This window comes from Amphiura filiformis, chromosome 2 (assembly GCF_039555335.1).
Source record: "Amphiura filiformis chromosome 2, Afil_fr2py, whole genome shotgun sequence".
NCBI classification, from domain to species: domain Eukaryota; kingdom Metazoa; phylum Echinodermata; class Ophiuroidea; order Amphilepidida; family Amphiuridae; genus Amphiura; species Amphiura filiformis.
In genome coordinates, this window is record NC_092629.1 from 57,935,695 (window position 1) to 57,947,925 (window position 12,231).

Here is a 12,231-nt window from a genome sequence, read left to right on the forward strand (position 1 = left end):
GGTATCAAATCCGATATGCATAATTAGTTTAAACCTCCTATTGCGTTTCTTGAGGCCACAAATATATCCAAATAAAAATTTTGGGCATTTTCCCCCTCCAAAGAAACATTATGCACATGGGTGGAAATGACACAGTTTATATCAAGCCTCGGGATCTCATTTTATAGAACACAAACCATTCCCTAAGTTCGGACTGGCGTCAAATCCGATATGTGTGTAATTTAATCTTCCTTAATGGGGTTTAAGTTCGGGCTGGTGTCAAATCCAATATGCATATTGTAATTATTTAACCCTCCTTAATGGGGTTCAAGTTCGGACGGGTATCAAATCCGATATGCATAATTAGTTTAAACCTCCTTAATGAGGCTTAAGTTCGGACTGGTGTCAAATCCGATATGCATATTGTAATTTAACTCTCCTTAATGGGGGTTTAAGTTCTATACTTTTCAGCAATTATTGCTGCTTTTAGCTTCTGCCGCTGGCTAGCCGTAAGGCGAAAAGGGAAGCAAAGTGCGTAAGGCTTCCCCTGCCAGTACATAGCCTCTCCTACATCAAGACTCTTAAAGTGCCTCCTAGTGACAACACACGGTAACTGGGTACCCCACGGCCCCAGGCGAAACTGTAAGGGATCTCGGAGCAGCTTTGGGTCCCAGCGATGCGGCGTGCAGGCCCAACGGCGTGTGGACATGCCCTGGTGCCCATCAACCAAGCCTCAGCTATGGGTTAAATAGCGGTTTTGAGATGCAATCTCTTGTCTCCGACAGAAGAGCGTTTCATGATACTCTATGGATACAGCTAGTGAACACAAGCAGGGAGTCCTGAGACCTGTACAACTTACCATATCTGGTTGGAGACGGAAATTGTAGGAGTGGAGGGCGTAGATGAAATGATTTCTCATTATACATCGGCCACAGGACAACTGTACTGTGAGAAGGAAAACTCCATGTTAAACTATTCTGTAGGAGAATTAAGCAGCAAAAGAAAAAGTAGTGGAGAAGACGGCATCCCACCAGAAGTCTTAAAGAGATGTGACCTGGATGACCTGGTGCTAGGATTTTGCAACGATGCATTGCTGAAAGAAACAATGCCTGATCAGTGGTCAATTCTTAACATAATCCCAATACCAAAGTCAGGAGACATAAATCAAGTAGGTAACTACCGTGTCATCAGCCTATCCTCAATAGTAGCCAAAACCGTCAATAGGATGATACTCAACAGGATAAGACCTAAAGTTGATAGACTTCCGCGAAACAACCAGAATGGCTTCAAAGTGGGAAGAACTACTGTCAGCCATATACTGGCTCTTAGGAGGATAATAGAAGGAGTGAAGGCCAAAAACTACCAGCCATTATAACATTCATTGACTTCAGAAAAGCCTTCGACATTATCCACCGAGTCAAGATGCTACAAATCCTCATAGCTTAATATGGGATACCAAAACAAATTGTGGACGCTATTGGAAGGACATACAAGAAAACCAGAGCCAAAGTGATCTCACCTGATGGCGAAACTGAGCTGTTTGACATCGTAGCCGATGTTCTGCAAGGAGATACCCTTGTCCCATATCTGTTTGTGATAGTGCTTGACTATGCCTTGAGAATGGCTATAGATGGCAAGGAAGAAGCGCTTGGATTGCATCTAGAAAGAAGAAGGAGCAGACGAGTTGGGACAGAAGTGGTAACAGACCTAGACTTCGCTGACGATATCGCCATCCTGTCACAAGAAATAAAACAGGCTCAGGAACTGCTACAAAGGGTAGAAACATCAGTCGGAAGAGTCGGCTTAAAGATGAATGCCACCAAGACAAAGTTTATGTCCTTTAACCAAGATCAACAAGTTAACATCAGCACAAATAATGGCACAAAGCTAGATGAGGTGAATGACTTCAAATATCTTGGAGCATGGACGGCTAGCACAGAGCATGATGTCAAAACACGCAAGCAGCAGATTGGAGATTATGCAACAGCCTAAGCAAGATCTGGAAGTCTGCTCTACCAAAAAATTCAAACTGCGGGTTTCAGTGCAATAGTGGAGTCTGTGCTAACCGTAGGCCTATGGATGTGAAGCCTGGACTGTAACTCCCAAACTATCTAAAGAGCTGGACGGCACCATAATGCTTAGGGCAGTGTACAACATCCATTGGAAGCAGCACATAAGCAACAAAGAGCTGTATGAAGACCTTCCGAGACTCTCAGAGAAGATCAGAGAAAGGAGAACACGCTTCGCGGGGCACAGCAAGTGTGAACCTGTCGCCAATCTGATAAACTGGACACCCAAACATGGAACAAGAAACCCTGGTAGACCACCCCTTACATATATAGATGCACTCAAGCAAGACACAGGACTGGAACTGGAAGCATCTGACCTGGGAACGGCGATGCAGGACAGGAGGATATGGAAAGCTGTCGTGGTTCGGGAAAACGAAATAAGCAAGTAAGCAAGCATATTATAGTTAGCTATACGTGTCTGTCCTGTAAAAATGCCTCGAATAGCTATCTATGGCGACCCCTTCACGTGTCACTTGTGCCTGGCCTAAGTTTCGTCAGAGTTATCTCCTACATTTCAGCTGTTTAGATGTTCGACATAAAATAAAGTCATCAGAAAAACAGTTCTGTTATCTTATAGTTTGCGAAAATGCAATAATATTTGTGTAATTCTTTTAACGGTGCACGGGTTCGATCCACAGTGACATTTTCTGTACATGTTGAACATCGCATTTTCATTTTTCAGAGTGTCATTTTGGCCAATGCATTTGATTTTTGGACACCAATTTATCTTGTTTCTTGAATGTAGTTGACATCAGTCAACAATAATTGTTTCCACATTGGTTTACTGCAAAATCATATGTTTACACAGATAAAACCAAACTATATAATTCACAAATGAAATATTTAAACACATGAAGAAAAAACTTCGTCTTAACAAGTTTGTGATTTGTCTGGCTCAATAGAGCGAAAATTACAAACAAGTATAATTATTTGTGTATGATTTCACTCATGAATAGTGTTACTAGCTGCGTTGATTCTACAGCAACCTAAGGTCGTACACTTTGTACATAGAACGAGTAATTTACTTTTCTTGGTTGAATTCGCGGCGATTCGCTTACGAAGACAAATATTCTGACGCCACCACTTGCGATGAATGGGTGAGGTGTTTGTTTGTTAGGTGGTGGGTTTGGGTGATTTGTGTGGGGGTGGGTTTGGGTGATTTGTGTGGTTGGGGTGGTCTATTGTGGAAGAAGTGTGTGTATATTTGTATCACATGCAAGTTCATACGTGGTGTGATAAACAATTTCTAAAAGTTAAATTGACTTTCAGCACAAAAATTCAACTAGCCTTGAATTTTCGATGTGTGAAAAACATCTTCATCAGAAGAATTTCTATGATGTTGTGATGGACTTGACCTTTTGTTGACCATTGGCAACTTTTGGTTGAATGAGGGCGTTGTTTAAGGTTGGAATTTCTTCTTGATCTGCATGGCCTGATTTGCCTCCCGCACTAAACGGAGGTGCTCTCTATCCCCGGACTCTATCATCCTTGGCTAAAACCTTTCAGTCAATATTGTGGCGAGATTCTGTTTTATGTTATGCGACAGCAGAGGGTTTGCGGCAGGAGGTACTTGACTTGTCTAACCCATTGACAATTGTTACAAAATGACAATTGTTACAAAATAGAATAGTGAAAATACTTGTTTCTTAAAGGCCCAAATTTAAAACCTCATTTCCCAGGGAAAGATCAGACAGCATGCCAAACCATGACCAGTTGGTAATATGAGTAGGTTTATTTCACCTCGAACATGTGGAGGGCATGGATAGTATCGCAAATATGGGCGAACTTTCTCCTGGGTCATCCAATGTGATAGTAGAACTATAACTGGTATCTACCTCTCAGTTTATACTCTCATTTCAACATCTGTTGTTTCTAGCTGTGGTTTTGAAGTCTAAGACGCTTTTATTTGCAAGGCATCGTTCTTATTTTATTACTGCTTTGGTAACATTGGTAACACTGAATCTTAGCTCGCACGGGATGAAGTCAAATAAATGCATTTTGAAAAAGTATATAGTTGAATTTTGAAAAGATTCCCGTCTCGATATGGATATGATCCATAAATAAAAATATATCTTTATTCTGCTTACGTGTCAACATGCAAAATGGAATCGCGTGATTCCAAATGCATTATGGGTATTATCAAGCGGAAGGAGATGAATAAGGATAGTTCACATAACGTTGAGTTTGAACAATAGAATCCACCTACACTTCAAACTGGACCCAGTTCGTTACCATGCTTATTCCTTTCATATTAAAGGAATATTAAACCACCCACACAAAATAGTAAATACTTTAATATACTTCGTTTGTGAAAATTAGTAAATTGGCAGATTTCAAGGAGTCTTAAATCCACTGGTCTACAGGGGCTAAATAACTTTGCTTCTTGTCAAATTTCGACAAACCGTCCTATATACATTGGCTTATTGATCATGTAGGAGTGTTATTTAGTGCAATCCCATTATTAACTTGAAGGCTTTTCAGTGATTCAAAGAAAAAAGTAAACAACTAAAATTATGTAAAATTGTGCCTGAAAGTGAGGGATAAGTCATAAAAATTGTCATTATGTATTTTTGAAATGAAACATTTTGGCAAACAACGAGGAAAACAGCAGTATTGACACAGTTGAAGCCCTATTCAAATACAGCTATCTAATTTCTCTACCTAAATAGAGAAAAATTGGAAAATTACAGATTCATGTAAAAATTCCATGTCTTATTTTGTCGGCTTAAATCACTGAATAAACATTTAGTAAGGGTAGTTTTAAAATGGATATATAGAAATGTATTGCTAATTATTTAACTGTCAAAATAAGTTTAGTTGTTCTCGAATGATCTGTTTGCAAACTCTCCAGTAATGTCAAGTAAGATATAATAAGCCTAAGGAATTTTACCGTTAATTGAATTCTGTTATTGTCCTCAAGTCAATACCATGGTTGAAAACACATGATTAATCATATCTCAAATACAAAAAATCATACAATTTGGCTTTAACTTATTACTAGTTTTTGTCAACATCAAAATAACTTCTTTTCATGTTGGCAGTAAACAAGTTTATCATAATTTAGGTGAAAGTTGAAAGTCATATGTTAATGAATACCTTTATTCCATATCAGGTGCGCAAAGTTGTTCAACCGTAAGACCCCGCATTTGGGCATTGTTAATTTACCAGACATAATACGAGTATATAGATATGGAAAATATAGACCAGTTTGATACATTTGATTTGGTGACTTTCTGGCAAGGTAAATTTAATCAAATGCGTGTGTTAAAAACTGTCATAACTACAATAATGCAATTGCTAAACGACATTATCTTCATCTTGTTTTTCTGCTTTTATTGCTATCATTATATTAAAAACATCCTAAAGTATAATTACCCCTTTCATTATGAGGTTATTGATAATGATATATATTCTTCAGACAAATGAGGTATCAAAGTTTGCAAAATTAAACAAGGTTTCTTCTTGGTATTTCAGTTTTACAATTGGATGCACAGAGTTATTGTCTTGTAACAAAGGGGGGTATTTCTTTTCGGGGTGTGTACACTCATAGAAATTGTTCGTTGGCATTACTCAGTAAGTTGATGTAAGTCGTTGCGTCAACTTTCCGAGTAATGCCAACGCGTACAATTTTGAGTAACGCTGACTCGATATCATTATGTTGGTCGCACTCATTTGCACTTACTTTATTGAGTTGTTACAACTCAGAAAATGAAACTAGCCTAGGTTAGCATAATTTTCTAGAGGTGTGCTATAGTATACAAAATTTTGCACTGATTACAAAAATAAATATTTGAATACTGCTAATTGTGCAGAAAATTGATCCAATTACGTGAATTAAGTAACAAAGTACCAAATTGGAATAACTCAAAACAATAAGTACCAGTAACTTAATATGAACGAGTTACATCAACTTACATGTTGAGTTCCAATAACTCAACTAATTGGTTCTTTGAACCTTGTTTATTTTTCTAAGTTCCCTGAACTTGAATTCAGAAGTTGGCATTACTTAAAAAGTTGACGCAACGACTTACATCAACTTTTTAAGTAATGCCAACAAAGTTGATTAGTTGACGGAACTTTTGAGCTTTTCAGCATTTTTAAGTTCGGATAACTAAAATGAATTTTGTTTTGGCAACTTTTACACTATTTTTGAGTTGTCCAAACTTACTCCTTTTGAATTGCGCCAACAAGGCGAACAAGTCATTTCTATGAGTGTATAAGGATACGTTTTGTAATTGATTTATTGTATTACGGCTACCATGACTACTGCTCATGTACATTACATTAATTTGCAAAATTTAACTTTAACTAATTAGCAAATTAGCAACATTAATTAATTAGCAAATTAAGAGTTTAGTTCCCAAAGGGCACTAACTCCAACGGCTGCTTTGTGTAAATTTCATTTGCAGATATCAAGAGTAACAGTAACCTTGCCAATCTAATAACATTGGACCACTAGAATAGTTATAACAATTTTTGGTTATCTTTAAAAAAGTAATTGCAAATCTCTTTAACCTCCCACGTGCGAAAAAGTAAATCACATAAAAGAGTTTTTTTTGGTTCCAAAAGGAGCTAAATCTAATGGCAGCCATTTTAAAACTTTTTTTACAAATATCCATTCCAATCGTTAAATGTCTTTTAAACTTTAAGATGTTAAAATATACCAAAAAATGTGACACATGGCAGCTATTGGATTTAAGATATGACTTTAATCTTCCACAGCATGGAAGTAGGTTTCCACAGGTAGTGTGAATTTCGAATGGGGTTACCTATGGGGTGACCTCGTTTGAAATCTGCACATTAAGATCATGTCTTCCATTAGGGGGTGTATGGATTTCAACTGGAATACCGATATATATCTATATAAACTGGTATTTGTGTGACCATACAGGGTGAGCAAAGGTCCTGATTACAATGTCCTCCCCCCCGGTTGTTACTCAACTTATTATAGTATTTACCATATTACCGTGCTAATATTAACATTCATTTTATTTCTATCATCATAATTATAAAACACTAATATCAAGTCTTTTTATTGGTTTTAATGGAATCAAATCATGACAGTCTTTTACCAAGGATTGACTTCATTATTATTCTACTTTTTTGCTACAGAGTTTGCTGCGTCATAAAATTGAATTATCGCCAAATATGGGAAACCTGAACAGTGCAGTGGTTGTCGGTCATACATGATTTCATTCCCAAGTTCAAGCAACTTTTGAATCTAATCTGGCTAATGCACCACAGATATTCAGGCGGAAGGTTAATTCACAATCTTTGCCTCACTAAGTGACCCCACAGATCCCAATAACCTAATAACAATACATTACATCAGTATACACCTGGTAAGCAGGGGCGTAGCAAGAGCACCAGGGGCCCATGGACATGGAGCAGTACGGACTACGGGCCCTTTTAACCAGGGCCGGATTTACCTTATGGGGGGCCCAAAATTTGGAGGCCCCGACCTCACGTGCCGAGGAAGGAATGTGCTCTCGAGTCAGTGGCCAAGTTTTCGTTTACGTATAATATAGAGGGCATGGAGGGGGACTAACACATTTTCTGCCGATGTTACTCATGTTACTAGGACATTTGTGCGCAAAGCACGCAAACAAAAATCAATTTCAGACTATTTTAGCAATAGATCAACATTAATTTTGTCATTTGAATATGCGCGAAGCGCGGAAAATCTTACAATTTTGCCCTATTTTGGCCAAAAAACAGGCTGTTATTGGGATTAAAAGAAAGATGCATAGGGCAATTTGGGGGCCCCAAATTTTTGGGGCCCTGGACCCGGGCCCATCTGGCCCAATGATAAATCCGGCCCTGCTCTCCATTATCAGCCCTTGTTTAATTTTCGCAATAGCATTTTCCTACCAAAATTAAAACTGTGTCATCACATATTGATGACAAGTCATGGATGAATGATGGTGTTCAAAACCTCATCGGTAAACGGCATATTCCATTTTAAGGTGACAGACCAGTACAGGTGAAACTAAGAAATATTCGTGAAATAAATATCTTCAAAAGACGGATCTGGAGATGGGCACAAGGAAGTCAGGAATATCCAAAAGAATAATTATATCATTCATGTTCAAGGTATTGACCTATCTGATCGTGTTGTTGTTGCAAATGCAATCAAAAAACATGCCTGGATTTGTATTCACAACAGCCATTGGAACATGAAGGTAATTAGAGGATCTTCCAGCATTCCTTTCTAGCTACAAACCACCTCCACGTGCATCCATTGGGAAATTCATCATGATCTTTGCAAACTGTCTGTTGGTTACTGAAGGTATCTGATTCTAAATTCAGCCAATCAGCCAGCTAATAATAGTCAGCCAGGTCTTAGAAGGATAATAGAAGGAGTGAAAGCCAAAAATTTACCAGCAATAATAACATTCATTGACTTCAGAAAAGTCTTTGATACTATTCACCGAGGAAAGATGCTACAGATCTTCGTAGCTTTAATATCGGCGGCCATAACAAATTGTGGATGCTTTCGGAAGTATATACAAGAAAACCAGAGCTAAAACATTGCCCCCCCCCCCACACACACACACCACCACCACCACCACCACCACCACCAATCGATGAACGCAAAATTTTCACAAATAGTCATTTCAAAGATCAAATTAAGACCGAAATTCAAGTTTACCCAAATTTATTTTGTGCAAATTTTCTACATCACTGAGCTAAAGTAATCTCCCAATGACATCCTAGCCGGTGTTATAGGTGATTATACCCTTGCCCCTATCTATTTGTGAAAGTACTCGACTATGCCTATGACTATGTTGTTTTCTAAATAGCTCCATAGCTCCATATTTTGGAACATATTCTGAAAAGAATCTACATGCTCAGTCTTGTGATTTTAATTATGTTACTTTGCTTCACTAATACGGAGTTTTTTGTTTGTTTGTTTTTTTTGGAAAAAGTAGTTCTTTTGTTCCTATTTGTTTCGTTTCTTTGACAATAACATTGTATTACTATATCCTGTCTTCTAGGAACCATCGGACAATGCACATTTGATTTTCACTTTTATTTCTTATTCAACATGTTCAAAGCTGATGTAGCGTTCATTTGGAAAATTCTGATAAATATTGTTCTTGGAAATTGTGGAAGTACGTCTTCTTGAAATTTCATGGGAGTGGTATATGGTGAATTTTTAAGATATCCTCAACGCGTACGTGTATATTTCCGAGCAGATTTGTTTGCTAACCTCTAATTATATTCTACAAACCCAAGCTTCAGGAATCCCAATTTTGTGGTTTAAAGTAGAAAATCTGTAAAATGTAAGCAACTTTTTATATCTTGCCTTTTTTATCAACAAGCTGCCAGCCACAATTTGAAATTTGAAATTGTTTTCCAACCCCTTCCAATTCTGATCGACATGAACTCTGCTACCGCTGGTAACATTCCACATACAACATATACGGTACTGTAATTTTGTGGTATCAAGTTGGAACGTGTAAGCTGTAGGAGGGTGTTTAAATCTTTCGAAATACCATTAAACGATCATGAGAAATCATAACCAGTATATATCCTCTGAGCTGATTTGCAGTCTAAATTTCATATTAGAGAGATTGCGATTTCCAAACGTACGTATCATACCGTACGCACGTGCATGTATTCAAATCACTCTCATGTGAATAGATCCACGGGCGTACGATACGTACGTTTGGAAATCGCAACCTCTCTACCATAGGCTATTCAACTTCGGTTAAGTCCTGGGGCGAATATACCTATAGTTAAATAAAGACAGAATTAAAAAGATTATAGTTTGCGTCTGACGTCAGTGTCTATCCAACTCCCTACGACCCTTGATTATCTAATAGCACGTACATTGAAGGTCGATTCGTCTGGTGCCGATCGGTGAAAAGGAATCGCAAAAAATTGCGAAAAACTACGTACTTTTATAAGGCAAAAAGCAGCTTTTCTAGGCAGTGTTAACATGGTGTCTTCGAAAAAGAAGGTTTCCTACTATAAAGATCTAACGTTTGAGACAGTTTGTATGAAGGATTTGAAGGATTGGCATATGTGTGACTCGTTATATAAAAGAAGTGTTTGCAATTTTTCCCGCAATTTTTACTAATCTGTTGCTTCTAACTTTTCTTAAACGAATACAGAAACGGACCAGAGGAAAAAGATATATGGATTATATAATGGATAATTCAGGGGTATAGATTACACGTCGTGCCGTTTGAAATTCCCACTCCCTGTGTGGAAGAATATGGCCATGTCTTCCATAGGTAGTGTGTGGTAGATTTAAGCTCATGTCTTCCATAGGTACTAAGCAGTGTCATCAACATTTCCAAAGAACTTAAGAACTTACTAGAATGCAAAATTTTTACCAGTCTTTCAACTTTCCTTTATCTGGTTTCCAGTAATCGTATAAGACAATGACATTTATTTGAATTGAAATTAAAACCCAAATTTTACTTTTATTTTTGCATATTCTGGTAAATTCTTGACATTCTACTGAAATCTAGCCATGTTGATTGGAAATCATCAGGCCATGAAATGTTTAAGTGCAGCACACTTTTAGCTGTATCACGCGATGTTGGCATCATGACGGCTGATTTCATGCACAGTTGAGCTAAACTTGTAAAGCAAAAGTAAATTTAGGCAATGATAATTAAAAAATATTAATAAAATCATGCCTACCTTATTATGACATAATTGCCATGACATGTTGTGTTTCAAACCCCACTATAAAAACAAATTTTAAAAAATACTGTAACCAGTGGCATACCCGGCACCTTTTCAGAGGGTGCACAAAGGGGGGCAAGACAACTTTTAGAGAGGCAAACTTTGACGAAAATGGTCCAAATAGGCTGTAAAATACAACAAAGGCCTAACAATCTTAAATATCAGGGCGGCCGGGCAGGGCGGCCAGCATCCTACAGGGGGAAAGGGCTTCTCACAGGGGAAGCTACCCCCTTCCCCTCCCCTCTGGCTACGCCACTGTGTATACCGGACTGTACACATAAGTGTCCAAAATGTGAGATTACAAGTCATGTTTAATGGTTAAAAACAATGCAGGTTTTGATCACTTCAATTATTGTTTCAGGTAGTTTAGCAAAAAGGGGCACTTTTTGGCAACAAAAATGCTTTGAGGGTACAATGCACATTGTATTATAAGCTTATGGTGCTTATGTATTAACCATAATAAGAGAGTGCCAGTGGGTCGCCATGTTTATACCTTGATAATATGTATTATGTGTCGTTTGAAACTATTGGACTTTTTATTTAGCATGATTAGATTTGCTACGCCCCGAAAGTTTCAAGTTCATGATTTATGACAATGGGCTATTGTCTGGATTTACGTTCGCAGAATAATTACGTCATCTTTATTGATAGCAACTTGTTGCTATTCGACATCAACACTACATTATGTGCAAAAGTTTACTGCGTCACAACTAACAATGACTTATTATGTTTTCTGACTCTATATAACTTGGTGTATTTTTCCAGATTTCATTTCGTAGGACTGCGTCTCATTGAGTGAGTACGTATATGCAAGAGGATTTGCTTGAACACTGGTATCCACTCTGATGCCCAACTAACTCAACTATATTGATGCTCGGCGATTGCTCGCCCTGAGCCAATTCTACTCCTGCAGAGATTTTCACTTAGGAACCGATCGGGACAGGTCCCAATTCTTGAAGAAACTTAATTATAGGTATCTGATACCCACTCTGATGCCCAACTAACTGACTATATTTGATGCTTGAGTGTCTGATTCGCTGTCGCAGCCAAGCGCGGAAGGACGTCACAAGCCGGGGAACTGGGCCAATTCAAGGAAGGGACAATTAGGAACCGATTGGGACAGCTCGCAAATCTTGGAGAAACATAGAGGTATCTGATACGCATTACGATGCCAACTAACTGACTATATTGATGCTGGCCCTGAGGGGCTTGAGTGTCTGATTCGCAGCCAAGCGCAGGAGGGACTGAACCAATTCTAGCCCTGCAGAGGTCAGGTCGCAATTTTTGGAGAAACATAAAGGTATGTTGCACTTACGTTACTCAAATTAAGACTTCACTGTTAGTTTCTAAATTTTAAAAAATCACAGGTTTAGTATTTTTAAAAACAGATTTAGTTTTGTTTTTAAACAGGTTTAGTATTCAAACATGTTTTTGCATCTACTCGAAGCGATGTACTCTACAGGGTGTAACAAATTTATTG

General features: G+C 38.1%; 1 protein-coding gene across 12 annotated transcripts in view; it reads left to right on the plus strand.

Annotated features, from left to right (window-relative positions):
- The first annotated feature begins 11,507 nt into the window (after positions 1-11,507).
- Positions 11,508-12,231, plus strand: part of LOC140146443 (uncharacterized) — a 122,663-nt gene continuing 121,939 nt past the window's right edge. For 11 of the 12 annotated variants that reach the window (XR_011858238.1, XR_011858241.1, XR_011858244.1 and 8 more), the window contains exon 1: positions 11,509-12,051. The gene's annotated coding sequence lies outside the window, so the exon portion shown is untranslated. Of the gene's footprint in view, positions 12,052-12,231 lie in introns of all 12 variants that reach the window. The other variant, XM_072168298.1, reaches the window with a different exon arrangement.